Here is a 17,041-nt window from a genome sequence, read left to right on the forward strand (position 1 = left end):
CTCTTTTCAGCTGTTGTTGATTTTTTTTTTTTTTTTTTTTTTTGTTTACAGAATTGCTTTTTTTTTTTGTAAGATTCTATATTTGTTTTGTTTTGTTGGTATTGAATTGGGTATTAAGAGTCGTGTAATTCTGTTGGTCCCAACTACTAAATTTCCGTTCTCAAGACATCCCTACTCTCCACTTGGTAGTCATCATGGTATCACATTTGGGCCGTTATTGTAAAGTGATTTATCTAAATGAACTGCATCTATATACTCACAAGTCAACTCTAATAAACACAGCATGGAGACTTCACTGAATTTTCCCCAAATAAGTTTTTAAACAGTCTTCTATCTCCCATAGATTTCAATTTCTTCAGGTCTTTGAGTGCTTTATCTTATATTGTCTCACTAAGCAGTTAGTTAGCTTGTAATAAATAACTTGTTATATGTCGGTGCTGCAATTATTACATACTGTAAAAAGTCAGTCGGCACCATTGTCAGGGTTTGTTCAACATCAAAGGTTTGAGATTATAAGCCTCTAGCAACTACATTTTCTTCCTTTCTTTGCTTACACCCCGTGAGTTTTCTGTGGAGTCGTTTATTTCTAATAAATATATTTAGAACATGACATTTAAATAGTGCTTGTGCATTTGAATACCTTACCTAAAGCCATTTCTACTGTTATGACTATAAATGTAGTCACATCAGTAGTAGTCAATCTGTCCCTTTAAATATCCAGCCCCCTCTTTCCTGCTTCATTCTAACAGTCCAAAATATGTAAGCTGATTACACCCCAGACCCCGCGGGCCTACAGCCAGACCAGCCACTGGAGACTGGAGACATGCATAGCATAACTGACATTTTTATCTCTTTAACCAGAATCTCTAGCTGAGGTAATTTAAGGTTCAGAAACCACTGTTATCAACCTCAGGATTTCATTGAGATCCGTTTAAAAATCCCGATGGTGAAGTCTGAACCGACCACTGGTTGAGTATGCGGAATTTTCTTTGGAGGAATTTGTGATGGTACTGTGTTTTTATGATAATTCTAAGCATGCATCCCGTTATTATTACTAAGGGTCTAAGCCTGCCTTCCACTAAAGTAGACGTTAAGGTCTCTTTGCTGATTGCACACGTCAGCAGTGGTAACAATCCGGCACACTGATGGCTTTCAACCCAGCTGGATCCCAGCAAACTTAATGTTTTCTACCGCTGCGACAGATTACAAGTTTGGATCTACTTTTAAAGACAATATTGGATCACAAAGTATTTCCATAACTCAGTCCTACTGTTCTGTTCTGTTTGGAATAAATAAGCTGTGGAGACTGTGTGTTTGACCTGGAAAGGCTGCTAAGAAGCCCAAGAGCAGAAGGACACTCTCGCACACACTTTTTTTCCTGTAGCCAGCAGTGGAAAGGCTTCCGGGGTAAACACCTAATTGCGCGCCTCTTTTCTGTTTTAAAGCTCTCGCCGCCGACCTTGGTGCTGACTGATATTGAGTTATGTAATGGGCGAGGATGGCATGTTATTTTTAAATCTACAGAGAAAAGGGATTGTGTTTGAACAGAGCACATCGCCTATTGTGTATCAGTAAGGAAAAAAAACAACGTGTAATAGTCACCTTATGCAACACCCTTGACAACACGCACTGTAAGTGCTGATTTAAATATACACACAGGGGTATTTTTGATGATGCAGATCATGTTTCATAAGCGCTTACATATCCTAAAATATCACACTTTCCATTTAGATTGATCACAGAGCAGATGATCAGTGGGTCACCATATTTGTCTGTTCACTTCTCAGCGGTTTATGATGCATGGATGCTGTAAACACCTGATATAATTAGATAAATAAATACATTCAGTCATTACTCATTACATTGGTAAAGAGATGAAGGTACATACATAGCAACTTTTTGCATCTGTTATCGGGCCACTTCTCATTTGTTTGTCTATGTTTTAGAGTTGTGTTTAAAAGTATAATCATGGGAAGGAAGAATCAGAGCAAAATGTTAAATCCCCAACCAGTTGTTGAGTGGTTGCTGGTAGCTGGTAGATGAACTTTATTGCAAAGAGGTATACAGTGCTGCACCAAAAATCTCCTTGCAGTTGCTCTGGTTACTAGACTGATTGATGCGGTTGTGACACCAGTTTGTCTACAAACGCTAACCAACCACCAAGTGGTAGGTAAACTTAAAAAACTGCAACACAAACCAGAACTGCCACCCTGTTTGCAACCAATTTCACCCAGTGACACCCAGCAACCACTTGCAAACCGTCTGGGAAAAACTGTTTTTTTCCTGACAACCAGAGGTTACCGGGAGATCACTGGCCAGTCTCCAGACCTGTGTAACTGAGCCTTCATATGATAAGCTGTGTTAGCCTTGTTCAGTTAGTGCACTGACAGCAGTGTCCCTGTTGTTATTGCTATTTGCAGTACAGTGCATGACTTACTTTCTTAAATTCTAACATTGCCTTTTCATCCTCAGTTTAAAGTTGGCATGGGTTAAGCGCCTGAGCCATTTGCATTATTAAAATGTAACTGTTTTATTTAATTTATTTATTTTCATGCATTACAGATAGAGAAAGGGCAGATGTTAGAGTGACTGATGGTCTGTGAAGAGTGCTGACTGCAGCATTGTGCAGACAGATAACGATATGGGCAATTAAAACAATTTATCATTATACACAAAACAATAGTGTACAAGTGAGTTTCAATTACGCCAGAGTTTAAGAAACTTTTAGTTAACATAAATATTTGACCTTTCCCATTTTGAGCATAAAAAATGACACAAATAAACTTTTTAATATTAACTAAGCTCAATGTGTAATAATTTCTTCCTTTGTGTCACAGTAACCCTGTTAATTTAAATAATAGTGGGCACTTACTTACAGTTACTTATATTAAAATGAGAATACTGGTTATTAAATGTATTTGCATAAGGCTTTAGTGGTGACCTTTTCTCGATAGCTTGAGATTTGCCTCATAAGACTTTATTATCAAATTGAGCAGAGCTTCACTCTGCAGTCTCTTATCTGCATGTGGGTTGTCAGTCATCCAGGTTATGGCACTGCCTGTATCACTGAGAGGTGTGAACAGGGCAACCTCCAAGAGGAGAAGCCCACTATGGGTTAAATACCTGGGGCTCTATCAGTTTTTAGAATGAATGAAATGTGAACCTAAAAAATAAGCCAACTTGCCTCCATTTCAGTCGCATAAGACTCTTATCTGTGTCAACACGCTGATAATCAAAAACCCCAATGCACCCATGGTGTCACTGCTCACTTTCCCCACATGAAGGGAATAAATAAAGCCTGAGAAAATAAACTGTAAGCATAATGGAACAAACATAAAACAGTCATGAAAACAGAACAGGCATAATTATGAACTGCAAGCTCTGAGCTTCCTTGACATGCACGCTGCAATATTAATAGATAAGTGCAGACTCTAGCAGACAAACATCTTCTTCCTGTCTTTCTTGATCATATTAAGTGCAGTAAGTGCTTGCATGCATATTTTTCTCAGCCTGACTGTGTTTAGATAAAAGAGCTGAATGCTTTCCTGACTACACATTACTGACACAAGACATCCATCCATCCATCCATTTCCTTCCACTTATGCGGTCCAGGGTTGCAGGAAGGCTGGAGACTATTCCAGCTGTTCTATCAAGGCAGAGTACACCCTGGACTTATCACTCATCTATCACAGGACCAAGATGCACACACCAAACAAACAAAAAAACCCACTTTTAAATGGTATTTAGATTATTTGGGTTTACAGTACACCTGTCTGGTGTACTGCACACACAGGTTTAGTCAATTGCCCCTGAACCTGTGTGCTATTACTACTGTCAGACAAGCAAGGAGTCAGCGGCACATTAGCGTGTGCAACGATGTTCCAGTCATTGTTATTCATAGGATAATAAGTGGATACTTGCACAAAACTGGGCAGTGAAACTCAGCTAAAACACTGTATTTACATTTGACATTTTCTGCATTAAAATACGCCCAGTTGTGTTTGGACCAATTAAGGAGCTGCTGTCGAAATTTTTGTTCCTATTAATTTTGCTTCTGTGGTTTTGCAGACTGTTGCTGTTTCTGCTTCTGCTTCTTTTTCTGACAGGTCACTTTAGGGGTCACCACCACAGCAGATCGTCTGCCTCCGTCTCATCTCCACCCTCAATATTCTCTGTGGTCTAATCGGTTGATCATTTGTAGAAAATAATGACGACTATATTTTTGTGTTCTAATAACATTAGTTTGATTGACGCTGTCATCGCGTAACTGTAGATTATTGTTTATCTTGATGGTTTGCAGACCTAGCATATGCATGCATGGAGCATTGTTAATGATGATATGGACTGGCAAGATGTAATTCATTTCTTTGTCCAGTAAGAATGGTCTACTGGTGCACGATAACTCCATTACAGGTTATCTCTCTTTGCATTTTATCTAGTTTAGAGTCTAAAGCAGGAAGTCTGTCTTTCTCAGTGCCCCGTTCAAACCCCAGGACTTTCCTCTTTTTTTCTTTTTTTTTTTTTGGAGGCTAATAGCTTGTGTTCATTTACGGCTGTAGTTTGATCATGCAAGTGAAACGCGTTACTCTTCTTAAGTGGAATAAGTGTGGATGTGGCTTTGAATAATAGATGAACCCCCGAAGTCTTATGGAATTATCTTGGCCTGACAACCTCCTCTGCAAGCACAATGTGGGAATGTGCCGATTCATTTTATGTTTAAAAAAGAGAAAGTCTGTGAATAAGAAAAGAAGCTTTTGAAACACCAGTCAATTGGATGACGGCAGCACCTGCCTGACTTTATTTAAAACCTGCATTTGCTTTAAATTTTCAGTTAACGCTTTGATCTACAACCATGTAGAAAGAAGTGCATCCACAGTGGTTATCTAGGCCATGGTCATAGAGCTGTTGACTGATATCCAGCTCCTGAATTTTATAAACAGTAACACTTGTTTTGTTTACTTTTCAGAAATAGGTCAGCATAGCTGGTAAATGAAACAATCAGCTTTAAATTATTAGTATCCTAATATGCCAAATTCTTTGTTTTTCCGCTGAGTAATATCTGATTTTAAGCTCTCACAGTGCTCTGCAAAAGTCTAGTCCATAGTTCTCCAGGCTTCATGGAGGACAGTCAAAGCTTTTCTTTGGATGCTGGCTGCTTTTTGTTCTGTTCTCCATCCTGATGATCCCACACTGCTTAAATAATGTTGAGGTCGGGGCTCCGGGGAGACCAATCCATGACTGATAGTGTTTCAGTGTGTGTTTTTATATCCAGCTATGCTTTTTCTGCAGTCTCTGTGTGTCTGGGATCATTGCCATGCATGTAAACTCTTCATCACCTCCATATATACCGGTGACAATTTGAATCAGACAGTTCAAACTTGGTTTCATTACCCCATAAGACTTGTTGCTGTTGATTTTCAGTTCAGTTCTTGTGTAATTTAGCAAACCTCATCATTTTCTGCCTGTTTCCCTTCCTTGACAGTCACCCTTCCCCTGACACTATTTCTGATGAGGCTTCAGTGCACAGATCAACTGAAGGGCCACATGTATCCGGTGTCAGGTCTTCACTGGATTTTCCCCTATTTTTTTTAATTTTCAGCTACTGTTCGTCTGGTATAAACAGTTATTTATAGTTACTTCTTCTTTTGTCCTCCATTTGTCCAGCTTCCTCAAAATTATTGAGGGCGCTCTGCAAATCATCCAAAAACATACAAGTTTTTTAAGTGTACAAGCTTTTTAATAATAATGGGGAATCACCTTTTTGGTGTTAAAATACTATTTTATGCCTGTGAAACATTGTTATTTTTGAGACTGTTAGTAAATTCAGGTAAAGAATTAAAAAAATAAAAATAAATGTCTATGTGATAGGCTGCTAGTTACAAAAGTCCCCAAAGATAGACACAAAACTAGCTCATCCCGTGGAGTTATGTGCTCTGATGTGCTTCAGTGTTAAGTGGCTTAATTTAAAAGACAAACAAAAAAAACCTCACAACATTAAACTGACAATGGTCTGGTAGGAAAGTGAGTAAAAAAGGCTTTTTGAAAGTCTGCAGAACTATTGCTCAAGACCACTTTTTAAAAGAATTACAAAAGCTTTTGGCTCTTTTAAAGTAAAATAGAAAGAAGTGAGGGGGGAGCTTGAAACGTTTGCACAGCACCGTACAATTGTAGTAACTTAAGTAAATATAATTGCGTTCATTCTACCAACCAGCTAAGGCTGAATAGCCCAAGACTAGAGCCACAAACAGACGAGACTGCTTCAGTCAGTCTGCTACTTTTGGATAAACTCAACACATTTCAGATCTAACACAGAGATCATAAAATCAACTAACCAAAAAAAAAAAAAGTATGTGTAAACATTGCAGCAGGTCAATCAAAATTTTTGAGTATCGATCCCCTCGTCACTTAAATTTTGGGTGTTAGCGCCTTTTCTGTTCTGTTCTCTGTGAACGAGGAACGTTTACGGGCGGCTTAAATTCTTGTTCATCATTGCGTAAACATCTCAAAACACTTGCACAAAATAGTTTACTGAAATGCTGTCTGTCCACGTGCTCAGAAAGGTTCGAGCATAAATATTTCCACCTCGTTGTGTTTTTTTTCTCTCTTTTTTTCTTCCTTTTTTTTGAGGTTGTGTAGGTTTAGACTTTTTGTGAGGGATATGCATATTAATTGCATTTGTGGAAATATGGCAAAATGAGCTCGTTAGAGTTTGACTTCAGATCATAAGACTTTTAACTTTGAAAGAATGGGGAGGTGTCATTTCTTCAGTAGTGTTGTACAGTTTTTGAGTTTTAGTGAGCAGATGGTGACATGGAAGAAATGTCACGTTCGCCAACCTCGACAGATATGTCGTAGCATCCTGGATGAATCATGAGGGCTTAAAGCGACTACAAAGTCAGGACATTCAAGGAGGAGTTTAGATAGTTTGGACAGATTAATAAAGCTCTGGCGTGCTTCTCTCTTTGCTAGCTTTCGTCCTTCTGTCACAGTGTGCTGACAGTCGGAGTATATAACCCAGATATTCTTAGCTCTATAGCCAGGACATAGGTCCTCTAAATATTTTCACTTCCTCAGGTCAGGATAGTTTCCAAGTTTGGCTCTGACGGCACGGCCGATCACATGACTGCTCATTTCGCATGCAGGCCTGTCATCTTGCTCATATTTCCGTGTCTTGGAACATGAAAGTCTTAAATGAGGATATGATATATTTCAATTGGCATGTTTTGTTTTCACTGCTGTGGCTGAGCTGAAATGTTTTCCCGCTTGGACGCTCGCCTTTTGGAGGCTCCCTGGAAGAACCGAGAGTCCCGACTGTTTGTATTTATGGGGCTGACTCTAACCAAAGTTGACCTCAGCCTGGGTGGAGCAAACATCTGTTTTTTGTATGTGTCGCTTGCACAGATGGCCTGTTGAGCTCTCAGCTGGAGATGAAGATGTCATCGTCTTGCACAAGCTGTAAATGTTTAATTTAGGCGTTTGGCCTGATGATCAGCGATCTTTTGTGACAGTATAAACCATCTGAGTCACTCTGTTGTTGCAGACTGTGGTAATTAGGGGGAGCGAGAGGTGGAAGTGAAAGTGTGAGCCGCACTGGTTGATGATATCTGAATCCATACATGAATTCATCGTTACTCTCAGTCCATGTTTTAATGCCAACATTTTAGATGCAGCAGCAGCTTGGCTCTCGAACAAGGGCGAACCTTGCTCTTTATTTTTGGCGTGCTAAATGTCACTGATAGGTTAGCTGTCTACTCTGACATATACACACAGAATAAGTCTCGGGCTTAATTTGTTGTGCTCGGAGATGGCTATTAAGGCTTCAACAGTTTAGACTAACACAGTGGAGCTGGAGTAGGGGGGCACTGATGGCATATTCATAAGCTATAATTACCCATAAGTAATCCAGTCACCTCACTGAGTGTGTTTTTAATTCCTAGGCTTGAAACAGATGCATTGTTTGTCTTTCCTTGCATGTGAGCTTTAAGTTTTAAATCCAACAGTCTTTTCTCAGCTATTGTCGTTGTATCTTTGAATTTACCGCTTTTTTTCTCTAACAGACAGACCTGTTTCCTCCTCACTCGAAAAACGCCTACTTCCTCTACTTCCTCCTTCTGTCTCAGCACTCTGTCGGTTGTTCTTTTGCCTCAGGCGAAGCACTGCACAGACCGTGGTGAACTTTTTGTTTGTGGCTTGTGATGCTGAAGTCACTTTACTTGGAGGCAGATTGTCACACCGAAGTCGCCCTCTCCATCCTGTTATTGTAGTCGCATGCACAAGAAGCAGGTTGATTGGGAAGAAAGTACTAAGAGTACTGGTGGATGTCTTGCGGGTGAGTCCTCAAGTCTTCAGTACTTTTCACTCTTTAAAAGGCTACACAGGATGCAGTAGGCCTCAGGGTGTGGCTCCGTGTGCTCCCCTGCCTCCTTTAATCTCCAGTGTGCCACCTCCTTAAGCACGGCCATTGTGCGGTAGGATGTTTGCCGTCTGGAGTGGTAAAAGTCTTGGTATGTCTGTTCCAAGAACAGGGAACTTGCGTGGGTTTTCCTCCAGCAAACCAAAGAAGAATTGCGCTGTCAAAGAACGGACGAGTTTAAAGACAGCTGAGCCTTGTGGCCTCGTAATTTGGTGGGATGGAAATGTGGTGTCAGTAGTTTATGATTTTGGATTGGCTAAAGAAAGTGTATACTTACACAGCTGATAAATCTGCTGCATCGGAAAGTAATTGGCAATATGAATGTTCCCTCACGATAAACATTAAGGATTAGTTTTGTGCTTTGGGGCCTAATTTTGCCTTAGATTTTTTTTCTATTTCTCTGTCTCTGTTTTTTTGTCTCCTCATCACTAATAATTTCCATGTTTTTATTACTTGGTTTTACAGAATATCATCCAAGTACCTCTAATTGTTTCTGATTCACTTGTTTACCTTAATTTGCCAGCTTGCTCTGCTCCCAGCGCTATACTTAGACTATGTTTGTTCTGTGTTTGGTGGTGCATCATGGCTCCATGCTTATTTCTTTTCTTGTGTGTGTAGATTTATGTTTAAAAAAGAACATAGAGATAGTATATTGAGTGGCACATGTAAACTCATAAATGCAAAAGTCAGCTTGGTGTTAGCGGCATAACTGCCTTGAAAGAGATTGGCTGGCTGCTGCTGAGAGTTGCTACGAGCAGCTGGTAGCGACCTTTGACAGGATATCCTGCTAGTGTTGTGTGAGCGAAGGCGGTTTGTGACACAGAGGCCCGCTGAGAGGCACATGGGTCGCACAGAGACTTTAGAAATTTTAGAAAATGGTCTATTAAATAATAAAAATATTTTTAAAAAAATGACTTGGCTAGATTGTTTTCTTTGTCTTGCTGGTATGCGAAGTCCCTCAGAACGTGGCGCTTCCTGTTTGTTTGAATCTTGGTGCCACATTTCTCAACCCTGTCCCTAGCTTTACCCTTTATGTCTTTGTCCTTTATTTGAAGCCTTTTCTCAGCCCTTTGTCTTCCAATCAGTGGTTTTTCCTGTCGACTGGGTGTTAGGTATACGTGTGTTGTGGAAGAATGGGAAAACAACTAAATAAGCATGAAGATTTTAAGATTAAGTGTACTCTTGCTGTTATGCCTTTCATGGCTCTTGGGACTGTGCTGTTTTGTGTTGATACTCTATTCATCAGTGATTCCCAGCCAGGCGAGTTTTCTTTTTTTTTCCAACCTCCTAAATGGTTGAAGTGTTTAATTTATGCCAGCAGTAATAGTGCAAATGTAATTGAGCTGTAATAACTACTATTATGCACACTTCTGTATCGTTAATTAAATCATATCAAGTTAAAGTAACATATTTGGAACATGAAGCGTCAGATGGTGTTTATAGTTGATCTACCTTAACTACAGGGTGTGTTTTGTATGTACGCTCGCAATAAGTGTAACATGAACATCTACTGTGTGTGTAGATGTGTAAAGGTGTCACCTTTAGAGCGACAATAACTCTAGGTCCTCTGCAGCACGACTGTGGCCTTTTGTCTCAACTCAAATAAAAGATGGTGGTCTTTTTGAAGACACACACACACACACACACACACACACACACAGACACTAACCCCTGCAGCTAGGCGGGCCCTTTGTAGAGGCATCAGATGAAGAGCTTGAAGGGGTTCTTTTGAAATCCAGCCAGCACACAGACTAATACAGACACACCCACACAAAGACAAAGTTACTGATCTCTCCATATACAATTCTTGAAGCTCTCATGCAAAAGCAATAAACATGAAACCTCTCCCACACTAATAGTTCACATGATACCGTGAAACCTTGTGGTGCAGACACACTTTAGGCACACAAGAGCTTGGGTGCCCAGATGTGTTATGATAGGATTTTTTACATTTACATTGCGTTTTGCTTGGTCTTTGTGGATATAGGGGGATAAAAAGGTCTTGTTAGTACTTGCACGTTTGGTTTTCCATGTTGAACATTTTTAGTTATGCGACAGTGGCATATTAAAGTTTTACAGAAGCATAATTAATACTGTTCAGCATGTGCAGGTAATCCCTGATTCAGACCGCTCCAATCAGTCCCTTTCTGCTCTTTTGTATGATGAAGGTGAGCGCAGTAAAGACCACGATGATATTATATGTCACGTACCAGCTATTTGCTGATAAGTTTAATAAATCGCAATCGGTCAAGCTCCACCCACCTGCTGTTCAAGCCTTCTTTTGACAAGTGTCAGCCAATCAAAATAAATGTGGCTGAAAGGTAGTGGGAATGGCTCTCAATCCAGGAGCTGGTCAGACGATAAGTGATGTGCTGTGCCAAGGCCTAGTAAAAGAAATGGGGACTTCTTTGAACTCTAGTAGAACCACAGAATCATAACAGATCTCCATTATGTAAGTTGTAAGAGGTTGAAGTTATAATGATGAGCAGTTAAGAAACTTGTTACAATCATGACAAGTAAGATGAGTCAAATAGAGAGTTGTCTTAGAGAGTGGAGAAATTTGGCTACATTTTTTACAACTTTAAATGATTTCTTTTTTTTTAAAAGAAAAAGGTAAATGCATTAATTATTAAACTGTGTATTTAACCAGACTTTAATAACCAAATAAAAACTATGTAAAAGTGTTACCCGATCAGACTGTGTAATGCAGGGATGGGGGCTTATTTTCCTAAGGTTCGGCCCTCCACAACAGTCCCAGTTTCTAATGTGCCCAGTCCTGATCCTGGGTGAGGGTGTTTGCACATAACAGCCTCCTCAGGTCGTGCTGCTTTAAATGCCACTTAAATGTCCGAGTTTGAGAGCGACACTGCTGCTAGGCGACACATCACGGTGTTTAAAAAGTGCCGCCTCATGGTCTCTGTCACAACATTGACGCTCTCACAGAAAGTTTCTTGGAGGAGCAGCCCAGTCTCACCATACTCTAGCACAAGTCATCCTGCGGTCTGATACGTCCATATGATGCAATAACCCTTGTCTTTCTATTTTTAACCCTCTGTTTCTCCTTTTCTTTTGTTCTACTTTCTCAGATGTGCTGATTTACTTTCTTTTTTGCTTTATTTCTGTTTTTTATTACATTTTCTCTGGCTTTCTATTTATTATCAGTACCCTTCATTTTAACTTTCTCTGACACGCTGTCGGCCCCGCTTTCATTTACGTTGCTTCTCGTAGCCTTCCTACCTCTGCTCCTACTCATGTTCCCTTGCCTTCACCTTCACCCTCCCCCTCCCCTCGTCCCTCCACAGATTGTGGGACCCTCCTATTACACATCATGAATTATTGAGGTGAAACCTAGTATTGCCTAACAAAACACAAGATTTCTCTCCCCTCTGTTTCCTCTGCTGTCATCATCTCTCTTCTCTTTACTGATGGCTTTGTTCCTTAATTTCTACCTCTGGCAGGTGACAGAATCACACAATAATAAACTGTTTATTGGACTATATGATTAAATTAAACTTATAAATGGAAAGATGCATAAATGAATATAATTTCACAGTCTCAGTCTTTTTTTTGTATTTGTCATTTATTTGGGTTTAAATAATGTTCAAAAGCAAAACAGTCATAATCCTTTTCTCTGCTTTTTTACCTAAATCAAATAATATTCTCTCTCTAAAGAAAACTGGTACCCTCTCCAAAATTCCAGTATCAACAAGGCTCTAGCTTCTTCTGTTTATATGTAATCATGGGGAAGATAGATACTGTAACCCAGCACTAAATGCCTCCTGGTAACAGCAGGTAGGCGAGTGTATAAGGACAGATTAATTGCACACATGTACTTTCAAAGCTTACAATAACTTTGGGCTTGACTCTGGAACAGTTAGACTGTGGGTTCATTGTATAAGAGTCATGGTGCTGAATACAACGTGTAAATATGAAGATTGCACCAAGAGAATTAAAAAGAAAGCATCCAATAAGGCTTTTCTGGTCCTCGACTTACAGTACCATGTCAAATTCTGACCCTACATTCTGAATGTTGTGACAGAAACCCAGACTCAGACCGGTCAGTATATTTTTTTTCATCTTCTGTTGTCCAATTTTGATGAGCTTGTGCAAATTTCCCAGTTTTTCTTTGTTCTTAAACACTGCTCTCAGCTGACAGCACGGGCACCCGGTGTGGTCTTCTGCCCTGCAGCCCGTCTGCTTCAAGATTTGACGTTGTGTGTTCAGAGATGCTCTTCTGCATACCTTCAGTGGTTATTTGAGCAACTGTAGCTCAAAGATGTCTGGCCACTCTCCTTTGGCAACAACTATCCAGAAAACTGCTGCTCAGTAGATATGTTCAGTTTTTGTACCATTCTCTGTAAACCCACGAGTTGGTTATGAGGGAACATTCCAGTAGATGAGCAGTTTCTGAAAAACTCGGACCACCCTGTCTGTCATCAACAACCATGCCACATTTAAAGTCACTTAGATCATCCTTCTTCCCCATTCTTATTCGCCTTGACCACGTCTACATGCCTGAATCCATTGAGTTGCTGCCATTTGATTGGATGATCAGATATTTGCATTAACAAGCGGTTGAATATATGTACCTAATAAAGTGGCCGGTGAGTGTATATGTATTATTTGGGTCAAATTCTGCAAAATAATACGTTTCTGGAGAGAGAAGCAGAGCACGGAGTGGAAAAAGAGGTCGATGAAAGCAATAAAACATCAGATGCGGTAGAAAAGCAGAGAAGAGAAAAGAAGCGGGGTCAGATCCAGAAGATAAAAAAAGATGGAATGTGCTCTTTATCCCGCTGGCCTGCTTAACCCTCTAGCAGAGCGTAAAATAAACACACTCAGTCACTCAAACTCAGCTAAACCAGGTTGCAGCAAATCACCTGCTCTGACATGATGAGCTGTGACAGCAGCTAGCACGATAACAAGGTTCCATTTACAGTGTAAAGAGGCTGCAGCGAGATGCCAAAGTGACAGATAAGGGAACTGATACACAGACCACATGGCTCATGTAAATCATGATCTTTTGTAGATATGAAGGCAAACGTATACGGACGCCAGACATAATCCTGGTGTGAAAAGCTTGTTTCTAAGAAGCTGTTTGCAGGAGCGCGGTGTGTCGATCGCTAGAAAAACATGTTGATCGAATGAGTCCTGGACCACTTGTAGCTCTGGTGTGCTATGTGTGTTGAAACGTTGTGTTTCTCAATTAAATTGAAGCTTTAGATAATGTGTGCGTGTGTGTGTCCTGGTACGTGCACATGTGTGTATTTCCAATCAATATGCCTCAAGGCAGTCCATCTTTGAGTCATCTGAAGTTCTTGGAAGATGATGACAAGGTGCTGGGAACACACACATACAGATACAAACGCACAAACACGCACACACTTCTCATCCTTATTGGGAAAACAAATCCTGTGTCAGGAGAATGAGCTTGTGCTCTGACTTAAGGTACAAACAAGTCTCTCGAATTCTTCACTTAATGGATCTTCCTGTAATTTTTGGTTATTTCTTTGTGTTATCACAGCAGGGTACTCGGTGAACTGAGCCTAAGTCTTGGTGCAAACATATCACAGTAGCTATCTTTGGCATTTATGCACTCCAGTTTCATGTTACTTATCAGATCCTGTTATGTCTGTGATAACATCAACAGAAATATGTCCCAGTGGACTTTATTGTTTGGCTTTAGTTACAACTGGAAGTCCCAGAAATTGCGCTGGTAGGTTTAGTTAAAGCAATACGAAACAATTACATTCAAATAAACTGCTTTACTTATTTACTTTTTGTGAGTGTTTTTGAGACAAAAAGGGGATTGTTGATTAGAGAAAACCACTATAGGATTTTTAATGCCCGTACTTGATGATTTAAAAACCCAACATTGCACTCTGGTATCCAGCCATCCATTTTTTTTTAATGCTTATCCAATTCATTTTTCAATTTTCATTTATTAGGTGTTATAAATGCCAGTACCATCGGATATCATCAAATAGCTAATATAGGCTTAGAACCTAAAAAACCCCAACTGGGTTCTGTTGAGGGTCCCTGATATTTAGATAATGCTAACATGTTGGTGCAGAAAACAGTGTCAACTTAAAGTCTTAGATTCACTGTGATAGTGTGTTAACCTTAAAGGATAAAGTTTAGCATGTACCCTTCATCTCATGAGGCTCTTTAATGCGCTGTGTTGTATGTGTCCTGGAATAATCAGGAAAACTTTGGAAATGGGAGCATCTGAAGAGCATGTGAATGTACAAGCTTTAGCTAATGTTATGGCTCTTCATCCAACAGCTGTTGAGATATTTCACTTAAAAGTTGCTGTGATATTTTAACCTGAGGAAACTGACAAATTAAACAGTGGACTAACATTAAAATCACTGGAATATCGGGGCTAAAAATGTTGACGGCAGTCTCAAGAACAGCAGATTTCTAACTTTCATTTTCTGTCTCTCTGTGACTTTGGGTCAGTTTTGAGAGGGATGATTATCTGTACATAGATGACTAATGTGAGTTTCTTTGTGTAATGCAACTGAATGAATCATACATGTGTTAGTACAGTAAGGCTCCTGTATTTGAGACATGTATTTTTAACATGGAAAAAACAGGATGAGCCTGAAATTTATTTTTTCTTCTTCTTTTCTTAAAGGGCACATTTTTGTGAACAAATAGAAAAGCAGGATTCAAGAATTCAGTTTATCCAGATGTTTACATAGATCTCTTTCAGTGTTGTCTTTCCATTTTGTTTTTCCTCATCTTTTGTGGCATTATCTTTTCTGCGTAAGGTTACAGAGCTGGAAAGCGGAGCAAAACACTAATTTTCTGAACATCACTGAAGGCAAATGTATCAGAAAGTATTTAACATGCATTAAGAAACCGTTCTAATCTTCAGCAGGCACGCTCGTTCAACGCAGAGGGCTGGAGTGACTCATTTTTGTGAAGTTGTGACAAACGTGACTTGAGTATGGGCATGCAGTTTGGAAAGAAAATGCATCCACATCTCAAGCTATTGATGCAGCAGCTGCCATGGCAACGGGCCCTTGAATAAAGGCTATGTGGATTATTATGGGGTGAATCACACACAACGCCAGGCCGGTGTCCTTAAATTAACACACGCTCTTTAAATGCACACGTGCATAGATTACATGTGGTCAGTGTTTGTAAACACGTCTCCAGTCATCCATCCACAGGTGCTTTTTCCATGTGTATTAACACTATAATAACACCATATTCCGCTCAGCAGTTTTCTCCCAGGAATTAGTCTGAGCCAGCCATTATACATTATGCATTTTCAAATTAAATATGTAATCAGACTTCTTCACCAGGAACTAGGATTATCTGAGTTTTTTAGACAAGCTGAGAAGGTAAATTATCGATGCCTTCCTCAGTTGATTAGGGGGATTTCTATGCTACATTTTCCACTCGAGACTCGCCCACCGGCGGGTTTCATTAGACCCCCTGCAAGGACACAGAAGTGGTTTTGCTCAGCTCTCCCCGCACGGTACCGGGTGACTCTGATTTGCCTTTCTTTAAGCTGTGGAAGCACAAACTGGCTTATCCACAGCCTTTCAGGTCGATCTGGCTGTCGTCTCCTATGTGAGATATCATGCCGTTTTTGGTGCCCTGAAGGGCTGTGCACCGGGACAGGGGTCAGGGAGGAGGATTACAGGTTCAGTGTTAGCGTAGGGGTAATTGCATGAAAGTGGAGTGAGTGTTGACGTCTTTTGCCTTTGCTTTGTTTATGAACAAGAGTTCACATGGTTGCTTATACGGATTCAAGGTATAATTGTAAAATTCAGTTACGTTGTGACCCATCCCCAAGTCAAGTACTAACATCCATCTTCTTTAATCTGTGCTTCATCGTTTTTCTGCTTTCCTTTTGCAGATCAACTTTTTTTTGTTTTAGCCTTTTTTTTAATCTGCAGCTAATCAAGTTTTTTTTATCAATCCAAGCTAAGATATCTGGGTCATGTCACTTAAGTAGTTTACTCAGACTTGACAGAGCTCACCCAGAATAACAGAAGACATTGCTCAGATCTTTTAAAGGTTGTTTCATGCACCCCATGATGAGTAAACTGACCTTTTTATATGCTAAATTGGAGGGATACCCCTTGAAGCAAGTGCTACTGCACAGGGCTGTGGAAGAAGCTCTGCGCTACTAATGTGTTTAACCGCTTGCTTTTGACTCTTATGTTCATGCTAATGTGGTTTAATGTGGCAGTTACATCCTCTCTCCCAAGCTACAGGAACTATTATGTGAAAATGTCCAAAGGGACTTTCAAACTGAACTGTTCCACTGCTTGAGTCACAGGAAGATGCTGCTGAGTGGTTTATGGTTTTTCTGCTGGACAAAAATGTCTGAATTGAGAATAGAACCAAGAGTAGCAGTTGAATTTTGACTCGAACACCAGTGAACAATTTGAATATATCCAGATGTGTGGACTTTTTGTCTTCCCTTTTGGCAGTGGGAGTAAATGCACTTAGTTGCTCTAACGTCCTTCTGAATTCTTGTACAGAAAGTAACTGCAGTAACCACATTTAAAACTCCAGTTTTGCAAAATACAGAGAGATTTACGTGGCTCTGATAGGCTTAATCAGCATTGTATGAGCTTGTTTGGCAAGGGCTCGAATTTATCG

The 17,041-nt window shown here is 40.0% G+C and overlaps 1 protein-coding gene across 5 annotated transcripts in view; it reads left to right on the forward strand.

Moving 5' to 3' along the window:
• elmo1 (engulfment and cell motility 1 (ced-12 homolog, C. elegans)) overlaps nucleotides 1–17,041 on the forward strand; it is a 100,718-nt gene that overhangs the window by 20,061 nt on the left and 63,616 nt on the right. The window contains exon 1 of one of the 5 annotated variants that reach the window (XM_084919989.1): nucleotides 8,148–8,329. The exons of the other annotated variants lie outside the window; for them this stretch is intronic. The gene's annotated coding sequence lies outside the window, so the exon portion shown is untranslated. Of the gene's footprint in view, nucleotides 1–8,147; nucleotides 8,330–17,041 lie in introns of those variants that run through there. 5 annotated transcript variants of the gene reach the window in all.

Source organism: Perissodus microlepis, chromosome 22 (genome assembly GCF_051167445.1).
Source record: "Perissodus microlepis isolate ML-2025 ecotype Zambia chromosome 22, ASM5116744v1, whole genome shotgun sequence".
NCBI classification, from domain to species: Eukaryota; Metazoa; Chordata; class Actinopteri; order Cichliformes; family Cichlidae; genus Perissodus; species Perissodus microlepis.